This window comes from Capsella rubella, unplaced genomic scaffold (assembly GCF_000375325.1).
Source record: "Capsella rubella cultivar Monte Gargano unplaced genomic scaffold, Caprub1_0 scaffold_7, whole genome shotgun sequence".
Lineage (NCBI taxonomy): Eukaryota > Viridiplantae > Streptophyta > Magnoliopsida > Brassicales > Brassicaceae > Capsella > Capsella rubella.
In genome coordinates, this window is record NW_006238917.1 from 12,827,516 (window position 1) to 12,845,790 (window position 18,275).

Sequence of the window (18,275 nt, forward strand, 5' to 3'; positions counted from 1 at the left end):
AGAACTTTCTTCTTGGAAAAGGTAGATCCCCGTAACTAGCCATCAAGGATATGGTCACAGATCAACCGTTAATCTGTTCGCAAAGTGGTCAACCCACCGGTTTGAAGCTCAACTTCCGCCGCAAGACAGATCTATCGTTCACAAGTCACTTAGCCAAGAGAAGTCTGATCCAGATCCACTAAAGCCTTCAACCAGCAGATCGAAGGAACATCATCTCAGGACGCCGTGAAAGAGAGAAATCGTTTGGCATCGAACCACAGTTCCAACCACGTCTTACACCACCATAGAAGAGAAGTGCCCACCACCTGCTTTAATCCCTGCCCTTCGGCCCAAGCTTGGCAAAGCTCTTTAGGGTTTAAGGTTAGGGTTTAGGGTTAGGGTTTAGGGTTTAGGGTTTAATGTTTGGGGTTTAGGGTTTAGGGTTAGGGTTTAGGGTTTGCGGTTGGCGGTTTGGGGTAAGCCATAAACTAGAAAATAAGACAATCAAATTTTATTTTATTTTTAATGGAATTTATAATTTCATATTTTCATATTAAACCCCTCTTTCGTATTCTTTCCAAAACAATTCCCGCCTAAATAATTCCCGTCAAAAAATTTTCCGCCAAAATTTTCCGACAAAAAGTTTCCAGCCTAAAACTTTTTGAAAATTTTTTCCCACCAAAATATTTTCAACCAAAAACATTTCTACAAAAGTTTTCCCGCCAAATTTATTTTTAGATCGAAATAATACAGGAAATTTTGACACAACAATCGACATATAATTTAAAAGATAGGAGAAATCACAAATATTACAGGAAAAAAGGAGACTGCTGGAAAAGAGATCTAAAAACGGGCAGTACACCGGAAACACAAACTACCTACGAAATCTGACGCTAGTAAGGACGGCTCGTTTGCGACTAAGACTTGACACCAATTCTTAGGCTGGAGCTCGCGAACCCCACCGCAAACCGTCACTAAGATCAAACCCAACATGAAACTTTCCTCTTGGAAAAGGTAGATCCCCGTAACTAGTTATCAAGGATATGGTCACAGATCAACCGTTAATCTGTTCGCAAAGTGGTCAACCCACCGGTTTGAAGCTCAACTTCCGTCGCAAGACAGATCAATCGCTCACAAGACACTTAGCCAAGAGAAGTCTGATCCAGATCCGCCAAAGCCTTCAACCAGCAGATCGAAGGAACATCATCTCAGGACGCCGTGAAAGAGAGAAATCGTCTGGCATCGAACCACAGATCCAACCACGCCTTACACCACCATAGAAGAGAAGTGCCCACCACCTGCTTTAATCCCTGCCCATCGGCCCAAGATTGGCAAAGCTCTTTAGGGTTTAGGGTTTGGGGTTTAGGGTTTATGGGTTTAGGATTAGGGTTTAGTGTTAGGGTTTAGGGTTTAGGGCTTAGAGTTTAAGGTTAGGGTTTAGGGTTGGCGGTTGGCGGTTTGGGGTAATCCATAAACTAAAAAATAAAGCCAATAAAAATTTTCATTTTTAATGGAATTTATAATTGCATATTTTCATATAAAACCCCACCTTCCAATTCTTCCCAAAAAATTTCCCGCCAAAAACATTCCTGTCAAAAATTTTCCCTCAAATATTTTATGACAAAAAGTTTCCCGCCCAAAAGTTTTTGACAAAAATTTCCACCAAAACATTTCTACAAAAATTTTCCCGCCAATTTTTTTTTTGATCGAAATAGTACAGGAAATTTTGACACAACAATCGACATATAATTTAAAAGATAGGAGAAATCACAAATATTACAGAAAAAAGGAGACTGCTGGAAAAGAGATCTAAAAACGGGCAGTACACCGGAAACACAAACTACCTACTAAATCTGACGCTAGTAAGGACGGCTCGTTTGCGACTAAGACTTGACACCAATTCTTAGGCTGAAGCTCGCGAACCCCACCGCAAACCGTCACTAAGATCAAACCCGACCTGAAACTTTCCTCTTGGAAAAGGTAGATCCCCGTAACTAGTTATCAAGGATATGGTCACAGATCAACCGTTAATCTGTTCGCAAAGTGGTCAACCCACCGGTTTGAAGCTCAACTTCCGCCGCAAGACAGATCAATCGCTCACAAGACACTTAGCGAAGAGAAGTCTGATCCAGATCCGCCAAAGCCTTCAACCAGCAAATCGAAGGAACATCATCTCAGGACGTCGTGAAAGAGAAAAATCGTCTGGCATCGAACCACAGATCCAACCACGCCTTACACCACCATAGAAGAGAAGTGCCCACCACCTGCTTTAATCCCTGCCCGTCGGCCCAAGATTGGCAAAGCTCTTTAGTGTTTAGGGTTAGGGTTTAGGGTTTAGGGTTAGGGTTTAGGGTTTAAGGTTTGGGGTTTAGGGTTTAGGGTTAGGGTTTAGGGTTTGGGGATTAGGGTTTAGGGTTTGCGGTTGGCGGTTTGGGGTAAGTTATAAACTAAAAAATAAGACAATCAAATTATTTTAATTTTTAATGGAATTTATAATTTCATATTTTCATATTAAACCCCTCTTTCGTATTCTTTCCAAAACATTTCCCGCCTAAAAAATTCCCGTCAAAACTTTTCCCGCCAAATTTTTTTTGATAGAAATAGTACAGGCAATTTTGACACAACAATCGACATATAATTTTAAAGATAGGAGAAATCACAAATATTACATGAAAAAGGAGACTGCTGGAAAAGAGATATGAAAACGGGCAGGACACTGGAAACACAAACTACCTACTAAATCTGATGCTAGTAAGGACGGCTCGTTTGCGACTAAGACTTGACACTAATTCTTAGGCTGGAGTTCGCGAACCCCACCGCAAACCGTTACTGAGATCAAACCCAACTTTGAACTTTCCTCTTGGAAAAGGTTGATCCCCGTAACTAGCCATCAAGGATTTGGTCACATATCAACCGTTAATTTGTTCACAAAGTGGTCAAACCACCGGTTTGAAGCTCAACTTCCGCCGCAAGACAGATCTTTCGCTCACAAGTCACTTAACCAAGAGAAGTCTGATCCAGATCCGCCAAAGCCTTCAACCAGGAGATCGAAGGAACATCATCTCAGGATGCCGTGAAGGAGAGAAATCGTCTGGCATCGAATGACAGATCCAACCACGCCTTACACCACCATAGAAAAGAAATGCCCACCACCTTCTTTAATCCCTGCCCATCGGCCCAAGATTGGCAAAGCTCTTTAGGGTTTAGGGTTTGGGGTTTAGGGTTTATGGGTTTAGGATTAGGGTTTAGGGTTAGGGTTTAGAGTTTAGGGTTAGGGTTTAGGGTTGGCGGTTGGCGGTTTGGGGTAATCCATAAACTAAAAAATAAGCCAATAAAAAATTTCATTTTTAATGGAATTTATAATTGCATACTTTCATATTAAACCCCACCTTCCAATTCTTCCCAAAAAATTTCCCGCCAAAAACATTCCTGTCAAAAATTTTCCCTCAAATATTTTATGACAAAAAGTTTCCCGCCCAAAAGTTTTTGACAAAAATTTCCACCAAAAAATTTCTACAAAAATTTTCCCGCCAATTTGTTTTTTGATCGAAATAGTACAGGAAATTTTGACACAACAATCGACATATAATTTAAAAGATAGGAGAAATCACAAATATTACAGAAAAAAGGAGACTGCTGGAAAAGAGATCTAAAAACGGGCAGTACACCGGAAACAAAAACTACCTACTAAATCTGACGCTAGTAAGGACGGCTCGTTTGCGACTAAGACTTGACACCAATTCTTAGGCTGAAGCTCGCGAACCCCACCGCAAACCGTCACTAAGATCAAACCCGACCTGAAACTTTCCTCTTGGAAAAGGTAGATCCCCGTAACTAGTTATCAAGGATATGGTCACAGATCAACCGTTAATCTGTTCGCAAAGTGGTCAACCCACCGGTTTGAAGCTCAACTTCCGCCGCAAGACAGATCAATCGCTCACAAGACACTTAGCGAAGAGAAGTCTGATCCAGATCCGCCAAAGCCTTCAACCAGCAGATCGAAGGAACATCATCCCAGGACGCCGTGAAAGAGAGAAATCGTCTGGCATCGAACCACAGATCCAACCACGCCTTACACCACCATAGAAGAGAAGTGCCCACCACCTGCTTTAATCCCTGCCCGTCGTCCCAAGATTGGCAAAGCTCTTTAGGGTTTAGGGTTAGGGTTTAGGGTTTAGGGTTAGGGTTTAGGGTTTAGGGTTTAAGGTTTGGGGTTTAGGGTTTAGGGTTAGGGTTTAGGGTTTGGGGATTAGGGTTTAGGGTTTGCGGTTGGCGGTTTGGGGTAAGTTATAAACTAAAAAATAAGACAATCAAATTTTTTTAAATTTTTAATGGAATTTATAATTTTATATTTTCATTTTAAACCCCTCTTTCGTATTCTTTCCAAAACATTTCCCGCCTAAAAAATTCCCGTCAAAACTTTTCCCGCCAAATTTTGTTTTGATAAAAATAGTACAGGAAATTTTGACACAACAATCGACATATAATTTAAAAGATAGGAGAAATCACAAATATTACAGGAAAAAAGGAGACTGCTGGAAAAGAGATATGAAAACGGGCAGTACACAGGAAACACAAACTACCTACTAATTCCGATGCTAGTAAGGACGGCTCGTTTGCGACTAAGACTTGACACCAATTCATAGGCTGGAGCTCGCGAACCCCACCGCAAACCACCACTACAAGAAAACAAGGTGAAAACCTACCAATTTTCCTACCAAAATTATGATAGGATAGATTTCCTACCATATACCTTCAATTATTTTACGAAAAACGAATGTCGTAGGAAATTGGAAATAAATTTCCTACGCAAATATATCGTAAGAAAGTTGAAGAAAATTTCCTTCGAAAATCCTATAAAGAACATAGTTGTAGGAAATTTTGTAAGAAAGTTGGAAAACTTTGGTAGGAAACATCTTCCTAGGCATTTGGTAAGAAATATTCCTTCCAATTTCCTACAAAAACTATATTGAATGAATTTCGTAGGAATATTCCCTACCATTTTCTTTCGCAATATATTTTAATCGTGCTTACAGCTGCTAGATACATATGATACATATATACAAGCTTCTTCCTTCTCCTATTTTATCTGTTAGTCTTCCTCCAATTTTTATTTTTTGGGTCTTCTACCATGTTTACTTTTAATATTTTATCTTTGTCTCTGTATACTCTTCTTCACTATTAGAAATAGATCTGGTCTTTTTGATCTACCTTTAAGTTTTTTTTTATATATTTCTCTAGCTCTTAAGCTCAAGGAAAACACTAGATCTGATTATACTATCACTTCAATATGCTATTACCCAATTCTCTTCCTTATCTCTGTTCTGGATTTGTTGTTTTCCTCATCCTTTTTCTTTCTTAGATCTAACCATTTCTCAGATCTAACCATTTTTTTGCCCTATGTTTCAGATCTAACTTATTTGCAGATGATGCCACCATTAACGATGCTCAAAAGGTAAATCTCTCGTTTTTACTCTTCCATTAACTGGGTTTTGTTGTATTTCTTAGGATTGAAAGAGGAAGATACAAATAAAAAACCATTTTTTCACGCAACTGGCCGTAGGAAATCACTGTTTTTCTTGTAGTATCACTGAGATCAAACCCAACTTTGAACTTTCCTCTTGGAAAAGGTTGATCCCCGTAACTAGCCATCAAGGATTTGGTCACAGATGAACCGTTAATTTGTTCGCAAAGTAAGCTCAACTTCCGCCGCAAGACAGATCTTTCGCTCACAAGTCACTTAACCAAGAGAAGTCTGATCCAGATCCGCCAAAGCCTTCAACCAGGAGATCGAAGGAACATCATCTCAGGATGCCGTGAAGGAGAGAAATCGTCTAGCATCGAATGACAGATCCAACCACGCCTTACACCACCATAGAAAAGAAATGCCCACCACCTGCTTTAATCCCTGCCTATCGGCCCAAGATTGGCAAAGCTCTTTAGGGTTTAGGGTTTGGAGTTTCGGGTTTATGGGTTTAGGATTAGGGTTTAGGGTTAGGGTTTAGGGTTTAGGGTTTAGGGTTTAGGGTTAGGGTTTAGGGTTGGCGGTTGGCGGTTTGGGGTAATCCATAAACTAAAAAATAAGCCAATAAAAAATTTCATTTTTAATGGAATTTATAATTGCATATTTTCATATTAAATCCCACCTTCCAATTCTTTCCAAAAAATTTCCCGCCAAAAACATTCCCTTCAAAAATTTTCCCTCAAAAATTTTATGACAAAAAGTTTCCCGCCCAAAATATTTTGACAAAAATTTCTACCAATTATTTTCCACCAAAAAAAATCCTACAAAAATTTTCCCGCCAAATTTTGACACAACAATCGACATATAATTTAAAAGATAGGAGAAATCACAAATATTACAGGAAAAAAGGAGACTGCTGGAAAAGAGATCTAAAAACGGGCAGTACACCGGAAACACAAACTACCTACTAAATCTGACGCTAGTAAGGACTGCTCGTTTGCGACTAAGACTTGACACCAATTCTCAGGCTGGAGCTCGCGAACCCCACCTCAAACCGTCACTAAGATAAAACCTAACCTGGAACTTTCCTCTTGGAAAAGGTAGATCCCCGTAACTAGCTATCAAGGATATGGTCACAGATCAACCGTTAATCTGTTCGCAAAGTGGTCAACCCACCGGTTTAAAGCTCAACTTCCGCCGCAAGACAGATCAATCGCTCACAAGACACTTAGCCAAGAGAAGTCTGATCCAGATCCGCCAAAGCCTTCAACCAGCAGATCGAAGGAACATCATCCCAGGACGCCGTGAAAGAGAGAAATCGTCTGGCATCGAATCACAGATCCAACCATGCCTTACACCACCATAGAAGAGAAGTGCCCACCACCTGCTTTAATCCCTTCCCGTCGGCCCAAGATTGGCAAAGCTCTTTAGGGTTTAGGGTTAGGGTTTAGGGTTTAGGGTTAGGGTTTAGGGTTTAGGGTTTAAGGTTTGGGGTTTAGGGTTTAGGGTTAGGGTTTTAGGGTTTGGGGATTAGGGTTTAGGGATTGCGGTTGGCGGTTTGGGGTAAGTTATAAACTAAAAAATAAGACAATCAAATATTTTTTAATTTTTAATGGAATTTATAATTTCATATTTTCATATTAAACCCCTCTTTCGTATTCTTTCCAAAACATTTCCCACCTAAAAAATTTCCGTCAAAAATTTTCCCGCCAAAATTTTCCAACAAAAGGTTTCCCGCCAAAAAGTTTTTGATAAAAATTTTCCCACCAAAATATTTTCCGCAAAAAAATTTCTACAAATATTTTCCCGCCAATTTTTTTTTTGGATAGAAATAGTACAGAAAATTCTGATACAACATTCGACATATAATTTAAAAGATAGGAGAAATTACAAATATTACTGGAAAAAAAGGAGAGTGCTAGAAAAGAGATATGAAAACGGGCTGTAAACCGGAAACACAAACTACCTACTAATTCCGAAGCTAGTAAGGACGGCTCGTTTGCGACTAAGACTTGACACCAATTCTTAGGTTAGAGCTCGCGAACCCCACCTTAAACCGTCACTGAGATCAAACCCAACCTGGAATTTTCCTCTTAGAAAAGGTAGATCCCCGTAACTAGCCATCAAGAATATGGTCACAGATCAACCGTTAATCTGTTCGTAAAGTGGTCAAACCACCGGTTTGAAGCTCAACTTGCGCCGCAAGACAGATCTATCGCTCACAAGTCACTTAGCCAAGAGATGTCTGATCCAGATCCGCCAAAGCCTTCAACAAGCAGATCGAAGGAACTTCATCTCAGGACACCGTGAAAGAGAGAAATCGTCTGGCATCGAACGACAGATCCAACCACGCCTTACACCACCATAGAAGAGAACTGCCCACCACCTACTTTAATCCCTTCCCATCGGCCCAAGATTGGCAAAGCTCTTTAGGATTTAGGGTTTGAGGTTGGCGGTTTGGAGTAAGTCATAAACTAAAAAATAAGACTATTAAAAATTTTTATATTTTGAATGGAATTTATTATTTCATATTTTCATATTAAATCCCTCCTTCATATTCTTTCTAAAAAATTTCCCGCCTACAAAATTCCCGTCAAAACTATTTCCGCCAAAATTTTCCTACAACAAGTTTCCCGTCCAAAAGTTTTGGACAAAAATTTTCCCACCAAAATATTTTCCACCAAATTTTTTTTTCCGATCAAAATAGTACAGGAAATTCTGACACAACATTCGACATACAATTTAAAAGATAGGAGAAATCACAAATATTACAGGAAAAAAGAGACTGCTAGAAAAGAGATCTCAAAACGGACAGTACACCGGAAACACAAACTACCTACTAAATCAGACGCTAGTAAGGACGGCTCGTTTGCAACTAAGACTTGACACCAATTCTTAGGCTGGAGCTCGCGAACCGCACCGCAAACCGTCACTGAGATCAAACCCAACCTGGAACTTTCGTCTTGGAAAAGTTAGATCCCCGTAACTAGCTGTCAAGGATATGGTCATAGATCAACCGTTATCTGTTCACAAATTGGTCAACCCACCGGTTTGAAGCTCAACTTCCGCCGCAAGACAGATCTATCGCTCACAATCACTAAGCCAAGAGAATTCTGATCCAGATCCGCCAAATCCTTCAACCAGTAGATCGAAGGAAAATCATCTCAGGACGCCGTGAAAGAGAGAAATCGTCTGGCATCGAACGACAGATCCAACCACGCCTTACACCACATAGAAGAGAAGTGCCCCCCACCTGCTTTAATCCTTGCCCATCGGCCCATGATTGGCAAAGCTCTTTAGGGTTTAGGGTTTGGGGTTTAAGGTTTATGGGTTTAGGATTAGGGTTTAGGGTTTAGGGTTTGGAGTTTATGGTTTGCGGTTGGCGGTTTGGGGTAAGCCATAAAATAAAAACAAGACAATCAAATTTATAATTATATATTTTCATATTAAACCACTCCTTCGTATACTTTCCAAAATATTTCCCGCCTAAAAAAATTTCTGCCAAAATTTTCCCGCCAAAATTTTCCGACCAAAAAATTTTCCACCAAAAAATTTCTACAAAACTTTTCCCGTCAAAATAGTACAGGAAATTTTACGATCAAAATAGTACAGGAAATTCTGACACAACATTCCACATATAATTTAAAAGATTTGAGAAATCACAAATATTACAGGAAAAAAGGAGACTGCTAGAAAAGAGATCTTAAAACGGGCAGTACACCGGAAACATAAACTACCTACTAAATCCGACGCTAATATGGACGGCTCGTATGCGACTAAGACTTGACACCAACTTAGGCTGGAGCTCGCGGACCCTACCGCAAACCGTCACTGAGATCAAAGCCAACCTGGAACTTTCCTCTTGGCAAAGGTAGATCACCGTAACTAACCATCAAGGATATGGTCACAGATCAACCGTTAATCTGTTCGCAAAGTGGTCAACCCACCGGTTTGAAGCTCAATTTCCGTCGCAAGACAGATCAATCGCTCACAAGTCACTTAGCCAAGAGAAGTCTGATCCAGATCCGCCAAAGCCTTCAACCAGCAGATCGAAGGAACATCATCTCAGGACGCCGTGAAAGAGAGAAATCGTCTGGCATCAAACAACAGATCCAACCACGCCTTACACCACCATAGAAGAGAAGTGCCCACCACTTGCTTTAATCCCTGCCCATCGACCCAAGATTGGCAAAGCTCTTTAGGGTTTAAGGTTTGGGGTTTAGGGTTTATGGGTTTATGGGTTAGGGTTTAGGGTTTAGGGTTTAGGGTTTAAGGTTTGGAGTTTACGGTTAGGGTTTAGGGTTGGCGGTTTGAGGTAAGCCATAAACTAAAAAATAAGCCAATCAAAAAATTTCATATTTTAATGGAATTTATAATTGCATATTTTCATATTAAACCCCTCCATCCTTTTCTTTCCAAAACATTTCCCCCCAAAAAAATTTCCGTCAAAAATTTTTCCGCCAAAATTTTCCGACAAAAAGTTTCATGCCCAAATGTTTTTGACAAAAATTTTCCCACCAAATTTTTTCAACCAAAAAATTTTCTACAAAAATTTTCTCGCCAAATTTTTTTTTTATCGAAATAGTACAGGCAATTTTGACACAACAATCGACATATAATTTTAAAGATAGGAGAAATCACAAATATTACAGAAAAAGGAGACTGCTGGAACAGAGATCTCAAAACGGGCAGTACACCGGAAACACAAACTACCAACTAAATCTGATGCTAGTAAGGACGGCTCGTTTGCGACTAAGACTTGACACTAATTCTTAGGCTGGAGCTCGCGAACCCCAACGCGAACCGTTACTGAGTTCAAACCCAGCCTGGAACTTTGATCTTGGAAAAGGTAGATCCCCGTAACTAGCAATCAAGGATATGGTCATAGATCAACCGTTAATCTGTTCGCAAAGTGGTCAACCCACCGGTTTGAAGCTCAACTTCCGCCGCAAGACAGATCTATCGCTCACAAGTCACTTAGCCAAGAGAAGTAAGATCCAGATCCGCCAAAGCCTTCAACCAGCAGATCGAAGGGACATCATATCTGGATGCCGTGAAAGAGAGAAATCGTCTGGCATCGAACAACAGATCCAACCACGCCTTACACCAGCATAGAAGAGAAGTGCCCACCACCTGCTTTACTCCCTGCCCATTGGCCCAAGATTGGCAAAGCTCTTTAGGGCTTAGGGTCTGGGGTTTAGGGTTAGGGTTTAGGGTTTAGGGTTTAGTGTTTAGAGTTTAGGGTTTGGGTTTAGGGTTTAGGGTTTGCAGTTAGCGGTTAGGGGTAAGCCATAAACTAAAAAATAAGCCAATCAAAAAATTTCATATTGTAATAGAATTTGTAATTGCATATTTTCATATTAAACCCCTCCTTCCTATTCTTTCCAAAAAATTTCCCGCCAAAAAAATTTCCGTCAACAACTTTTCCGCCAAAATTTTCCGACAAAAACTTTCCCTGCCAAAAGTTTTTGACAAAAAATTTCCCACCAAATATTTTCAACAAAAAAAATTTATACAAAAAATTTCCCGCCAATTTTGTTTTTATAGAAATAGTACAGGATATTTTGACACAACGATCGACATATAATTTCAAAGATAGGAGAAATCACAAATATTACAGGAAAAAAAGGAGACTGCTGGAAAAGAGATCTTAAAACTGGCAGTACACCGGAAAGACAAATTAGCTACTAAATCCAACGTTGGTAACGACGGCTCGTTTGCGACTAAGACTTGACACCAAGTCTTAGGTTAGAGCTCGCGAACCCCATCGCAAACCGTCACTGAGATCAAACCCAACCTGGAATTTTCCTCTTAGAAAAGGTAGATCCCCGTAACTAGCCATCAAGAATATTGTAACAGATCAACCGTTAATCTGTTCGCAAAGTGGTGAACCCACCGTTTTGAAGCTCAACTTCCGCCGCAAGACAGATCTATCGCTCACAAGTCACTTAGACAAAAGAAGTCTGATCCAGATCCGCCAAAGCCTTCAACCAGCAGATCGAAGGAACATCATCTCAGGACGCCGTGAAAGAGAGAAATTGTCTGGCATCAAACGACAGATCCAACCACGCCTTACACCACCATAGAAGAGAAGTGCCCACAACCTACTTTAATCATTGCCCATCGGCCCAAGAATGGCAAAACTCTTTAGGGTTTAGGGTTAGGGTTTAAGGTTTAGGGTTAGGGTTAGGGTTCAGGGTTTAGGGTTTAAGGTTTGGGGTTTAGGGTTTAGGGTTTGCGTTTGGCGGTTTGGGTTAAGCCATTAACTAAAAAATAAGACAATCAAAAATTTTTATATTTTTAATGGAATTTATAATTTCCTATTTTCATATTAAACCCCTACTTCGTATTCTTTCCAAAAAATTTCCCGCCTAAAAAATTCCCGTCAAAAATTTTCCTGCAAAAATTTTCCGACAAAAAGTTTCCGAGACAAAAGCTTTTGACAAAAATTTTACCACCAAAAAAATTTCTACATAAATTTTCCCGCCAATTTTTTTTCTTGATCGAAATAGTACAGGAAATTTTGACACAACATTCGACATAAAATTTAAAAGATAGGAGAAATCACAAATATTACAGGAAAAAAGGAGACTGCTAGAAAAGAGATCTGAAAACGGGCAGAACATCGGAAACACAAACTACCTACTAAATCCGACGCTAGTAAGGATGGCTCGTTTGCGATTAAGACTTTACACTACTTCTTAGGCTGGAGCTCGCGAACCCCACCGCAAACCGTCACTGAGATCAAACCCAACCTGGAACTTTTCTCATGGAAAAGGTAGATCCCTCTAAATAGCCATCAAGGATATGGTCACATATCAACTGTTAATCTGTTCGCAAAGAGGTCAACCCACCGGTTTGAAGCTCAACTTCCGCCGCAAGATAGATCTATCACTCACAAGTCATTTAGCCAAGAGAAGTTTGATCCAGATCCGCCAAACCCTTCAACCAGCAGATCGAAGGAACATCATATGAGGACGCCGTGAAAGAGAGAAATCGTCTGGCATCGAACAACAGATCCAACCACGCCTTACACCACCATAGAAGAGAAGTGCCCACCACCTGCTTTAATCCCTGCCTATCGGCCCAAGATTGGCAAAGATCTTTAGGGTTTGGGGTCTGGGGTTTAGGGTTTATTGGTTTAGGGTTAGGGTTTAGGGTTTAGGGTTTAGAGTTTAGGGTTAGGGTTTTGGGTTTAGGGTTTGCGGTTAACGGTTAGGGGTAAGCCATAAACTAAAAAATTAGCCAATCAAAAAATTTCATATTTTAATGGAATTTATAATTGCATATTTTCATATTAAACTCCTCTTTCCTATTCTTTCCAAAACATTTCACGCCAAAAACATTCCTGTCAACAACTTTCCCGCCAAAATTTTCCGACAAAAATTTTCCCACCAAAATATTTTCCACCAAAAAAATTTCTACAAAAATTTTCCCGCTAAATTTTTTATTTGATCAAAATAGTACATGAAATTTTGACACAACAATCGACATATAATTTAAAAGATAGGAGAAATTGATCGGCTCAAATTTGCCTTGCGCTACTCTCTCAATTAAGAGATCACTATAGTACGTAGGGATCGAATCCACAGAGACTCAAAGATTAGACAATAAATAATCGATATTAAAATTAAGCTAAGCAAGCAAGGTTTTAATATTAAAAAAAAGCAAATTAAAATAAAGTTTAGTTTTAAAACAATAATGAGGAAATGCTAGGCCTAGTGATATTCTCAGGAAATTCAGAATTCCAAATAAAGAATTGTCAGGATTTATAAAGCACCGTTCTTGAAATCAAATCACAAAAATATAATCAATCAACTTTCGTTGCAAAGGATATCTATGTCTAGAACCCTAAATTCCAAATCTCTTTGCAAATTTATAAGTTTAAGACATGCATTTAATTCAGGTTTGATAAGTTCACAAAATCCCTAAACCAAATCTCTTTGCGAATAGGTATTTCGCTCATCTAGGTTATTTTCAGGAAATTAATAACACTTTCGTGTCTACCAATTAACATAAGATCAGATTCTAGGTTGCTTTCACTACTCTAGAAGATATTAACCACAATCTAGATGAAGAACTCTATAGATTCAATCCTAACAATCTAACAACCTAACAATTCATGAATTCCTTTGAAAACCCTAAACCTAACAACAGATCTACTCAGACATGGTGATTGAAACAAACATCATGAATAAAATAGATACAATTAAAGAAATCAATAGCAGAAGACAAAGAGTTATGAATCTTCTCTGATGGAGGTTTTGATTCTTCTCTCCTGGCTCTCTACAAATCTCTCTCTCCAAAATAATGCTTAAGTCTCAACAAAACCCTAAAAACTCAATATATATATATATATATATATATATATATATATATATATATATCTTAACCACGAACTGAGCTTAATTGGAAATAAGGGAAACTTCTAGGCCGAATCTGCAAATCTTCTGAACTTCAATTAAGCGTGAAATTGAATTGCCGTCAGATATTGGTGTCGATCGACACCCGAAGTTGTGACGCTCGACACTCACACCAAATATGCTCTCCCAGTACGTTCCTTCGGCACATCTTTCCAAATGCTTCCAAATGCTCTTAAAAGCTCCAATCCATGTCAAATAGCTCCTAATCCTGAAATGATTCAAGAAGACTCGAAAACACTCTAAAACTCTATAAATAAGACTTATATAATGGCCAAAAACCCGTAAAAACCATGATATATCAACTCCCCTAGACTTAGCCTTTGCTTGCCCTCAAGCAAAACAGAAACTTAACCTGTGAAAGAAGTTTGAAAATGCGGGAACTCACTCAACTGCAGGAAACTCTTCTTTGCACTCTTCATCGCCTTGACTCTAGAACTTACTTTATGTACTTTTCCTAAGAGAAGCATCAACATTCCTTACTCTAATCCCACAATCCTCAGGAATCTATAGTCTCTCCATTGTCATCTCTTTACATAATTTAAAACAAGTAAAGATGAATTCTTACCGAGGGAATATCGATCAATGGCATATGGACTCTTCTCAAACCAAGACATTCTTCGTATGATTTCACTTCTTCTCCCTTTTCTCACTTCTAAGGTAATCGAAATCTCCCTACTTTTCTAGGGTATCATTTTATTTTTTCAACGATTCCTTTTTCTTCTTCTTTTTTTCTTTCTTTCTGTTTTTTTTATAAACTCTCTTTTTTATTTTTTTTATTCGGGTATCCATGAAATCCAAAGTATGCACGAGTTTACGCGACAACCCTCATATCACTTCTACATATAGCCTTTTCCACAGTTTCTTTTAAAGGCTGAAGGGAAGAGAGAAAGAAGGAATCATACTTTGAAGAAGTGCAGTGTCTTGTGTGGTTCAAAGAAGAAGTCTAGTCTAATGTATACCAACTCCCAAGGTAAGCGATTAAGTCCAATTAAGTCTTGATAAAATTAGAGACAACGTTAGATCAAATGGATATCCAATGAATAAGGGCTTTCAGGATTGTTGATACAGCTCATATTCATTCCAAACTTCGGTTATGAGATCAAGCATAATCAAGAGTCATAAGAGTGTTAATACAAATCAGAGAAACCGTTAGACTGAGTTCATAGTTCCCTACAAAAATTTTGACTCAATAAAACAAAAAATGTTTTTGGTCTGACTCGATAAAACTCCAAAAGAATAAAAAATGTTAGTAACTACCTCCCCCAGACTTAAACAACACTGTCTCCAGTGTTGCCAATTCTAAGATTGGCGAATAAAATAAAATAAAACTGAAATAAATGCAAAGAAATAAAAAGACTCACAAATGGGTTGCCTCCCACTTAGCGCTTGTTTCAGTGATTAGCTTGACTTTGTCGGGAATCAACCGTCCGGTTGATCGGGAAGTGGCACTAAATACCTCCGAGAATAGTGTCTCATCATCCATGGTGGTCTATAAGCATTAGGTGTAGGAGATCGACCAAGTACACGAGGAGCACCAGCAGGACAAGATCTAGGTATGGGTGGGACACTCCTTTTACCTACAACATCATCAAAAGAACCAACAAGCGCTCTACGATAATCTCGTGGTTTGGTTAACTGCAAAACAGTCTTTGTACCATGGAAATTTTTACTGATGATATGAGAAGGTTTGGGTAAAGAAGTTGCGTACCTTTGCTTTTCTTGAGGTCTCTGGAGTATGGGTGGTGAAGCTTTCCGATTCAGAACAGGGCTCAAGCTTGCAGCAGTACGATCAACCCGAAAAACATCCATTGTTGGCAAGTTTACACTGTCATGACAAGGGGTGTCGACCGACACCATGGTGGTGTCGCTCGACACTGAGCCTACTGCTCGTGTTTCTACACTTTTTCTGCAATTCGCCTCAGCGATCCTCATCTCGAGCACAAAAACGTTATCCTCCATCAACTTATCAGTAGATAGAACCTCGCTCTGGTCCCTAGAAGTAATGTCTTCTGAATACTCTTTGACTGCCTTGTCATCCAAGGCTTATTCGACAGAAAAAGTCTGGCCATCAATAGTAGGTGCTCGCCTCAACTTGTCCATATCAAAGTTCATGACCAAATCACCCACATGTAGTCTAATCCTTCCTTTCTGAACATATATAAGAGCACCAGCGGTAGCCAAGAAAGATCTCCAAAGGATAATAGGATCCTTAGGGTCTTCACCATACTCAAGAAAACCAAAATCAGCGGGAATCATGCATTCACCAACTCTTATCAAAACATCCTATAAAATACTTTCTGGAATCCTTTTCAATCTATCAGCTAAGATAAGAGAGACCCTAGTTGGCTTTAAATCTATCATTCCAAGTCTCATATCAATAGAGTAGTGAGGAAATCTTTCTGTGAAGATAGAGCAGTCTAGCACGAAACTTCCTGGATCAGGTAACTTCTCCAGAATCCTGCTCTGAATCATGGCACTAACTTTTTCAGAAACAAACCCTTTCTTATTCTTTTATTTCTTACTCTGTCGGGTATGTTTCAAGAAGATAGCACCCTTGTCTCTAGCCAGTAAAGCTCCTTCCTCAGGGCTCACATCATTTAGGACCATCCTCTTAACACACCGCTTAAGCATAGGTGAATCTCGATCTACATGATCTAGATGTATCTCATTTATCACCTTTTCCATCATTGCCTTGCATCGAGCTTCTTCCATCTCCTGTTTAGACTTCCTAGGCTTTTGAAAAGGAACCTTAGGCTTGTACATCTTTTCTGTAGATGATCGCAGAGTTTCAAGAAAATTTGTTTCTGTTTGTAAGGAGTGTCGATCGCCACAGAGAAGGTGTCGATCGACACTGTGATCTAGTGTTGATATGGAAGTTTTGATCGCGGTGGATATTGGTCTGTCAGGAACCGAATCCACGAGAACTGGTGTTAGTGTCAATCGACACCGTGAGATGGTGTCGAGCGACACATGTTGTGCAAGTGCGGTTTCATCATCGTCACTTGTTTCCTCCTCCCAAACGTTATCTCCATCCCTAATCAAAATGGCATTGCATCCTTCTCGTTTCTTTACAGTTCCAGTAGTTTGTGCAACCTTAACGTCAACCTTGTTGGTAAAGGTGCTGAAAGCTTCTATCTTGCCATTTAAATCAGTATATAAGGCATCCATCTTCTCGTTGAAATCCACTCTCATGTTCTGCTGACCCGCTAGAATCTGTTCTAACATTGACTTCATCTCAGCATATGTAGATGGAGGGGGAGGCGACTGGTAAGAAGAATTTTCATAGGTGCTGACGAAACTGCTGGTGCCTTTCTGACCATACCCATTGTTGTACCGGTTACCTTGTGTGTTACCAAACTTCTGACCCAGATGCCCAGCACCATTGATGTAGTTCACGCCTTCTTCTTCATCCGCACCCAGTTCAACGGCCTTAACCTCAGCAAGAAGGTTATGCACAGAATCGAGCTTTGCCTTAACGTCAGCGAGTTGAACCCCATCCATGTTTTGGGCTAGCTTCTTCCTCTCAAAATTAGCAACTTTAGTGCTGTTGCTGGAAGATAAATTCTCAATCAGTTTGGTGGCTTGAGCTGGAGACCTTGTATTGTAGTTGCCATTACTTGCAGCATCTAAAGCCATCTGATATCTCCATTCTAATCCTCTATAAAAGATTCCCAAAATCTGAAATTTTTCATAACCATGGTGTGGACAATCTCTCTGATACCCCTTAAAACGCACCCAAGCAGCCTTGAAAGCCTCCGAGATCCCTTGAGAAAAGGTAGAAATATTTTTCCGCAGCTCCTTGGACCTCGCATCATCATAAAAGTTGTTCAAGAACTCAACCTTTACATCCTTCCAACACGTAAGAGATGCAGGCTTCAACTCCTTGAGCCAGGATAGTGCTTCTCCAGCTAAGGAGTGTTGGAAAAGCTTGTAGAGCAGAAAATCTGAAGATACACCATCAGCATTGATGTTAGATACCAAGTCTTTAAACTTCTCAATATGGTCCATTGGATGCTCATGAGCATGGCCATGGAACAGGTGTTTTCCTACAACAATGTAGTACCCAGGCTTCAACTCAAAGTTGTTCCTCTGAAATATAGGAGGACGTATCGCAGAGCGGTTTGAATAGAACAGTGCAGGCCTGTTGTATTCTCCAAGTGTGCGGTTCTCATCATCTGCTTCATCATTCAACGCCAACTGTGCATTGTCTGCTGCGGCTTGGTGTCGCTCGAATTCAAAATAAAGAATTGTCATGATTTATAAAGCACCGTTCTTGAACTCAAATCACAAAAATATAATCAATCAACTTTCGTTGCAAGGAATATCTATGTCTAGAACCCTAAATTCCAAATCTCTTTGCAAATTTATAAGTTTAAGACATGCATTTAATTCAGGTTTGATAAGTTCAC

General features: G+C 39.7%; 1 non-coding gene across 1 annotated transcript; it reads left to right on the forward strand.

Moving 5' to 3' along the window:
• Nucleotides 1-17,557: 17,557 nt before the first annotated feature.
• LOC111829806 lies at nucleotides 17,558-17,664 on the forward strand. Its single transcript, XR_002833162.1, has one exon. It is a non-coding gene; the product is annotated as a small nucleolar RNA R71 (small nucleolar RNA).
• Nucleotides 17,665-18,275: the final 611 nt, after the last annotated feature.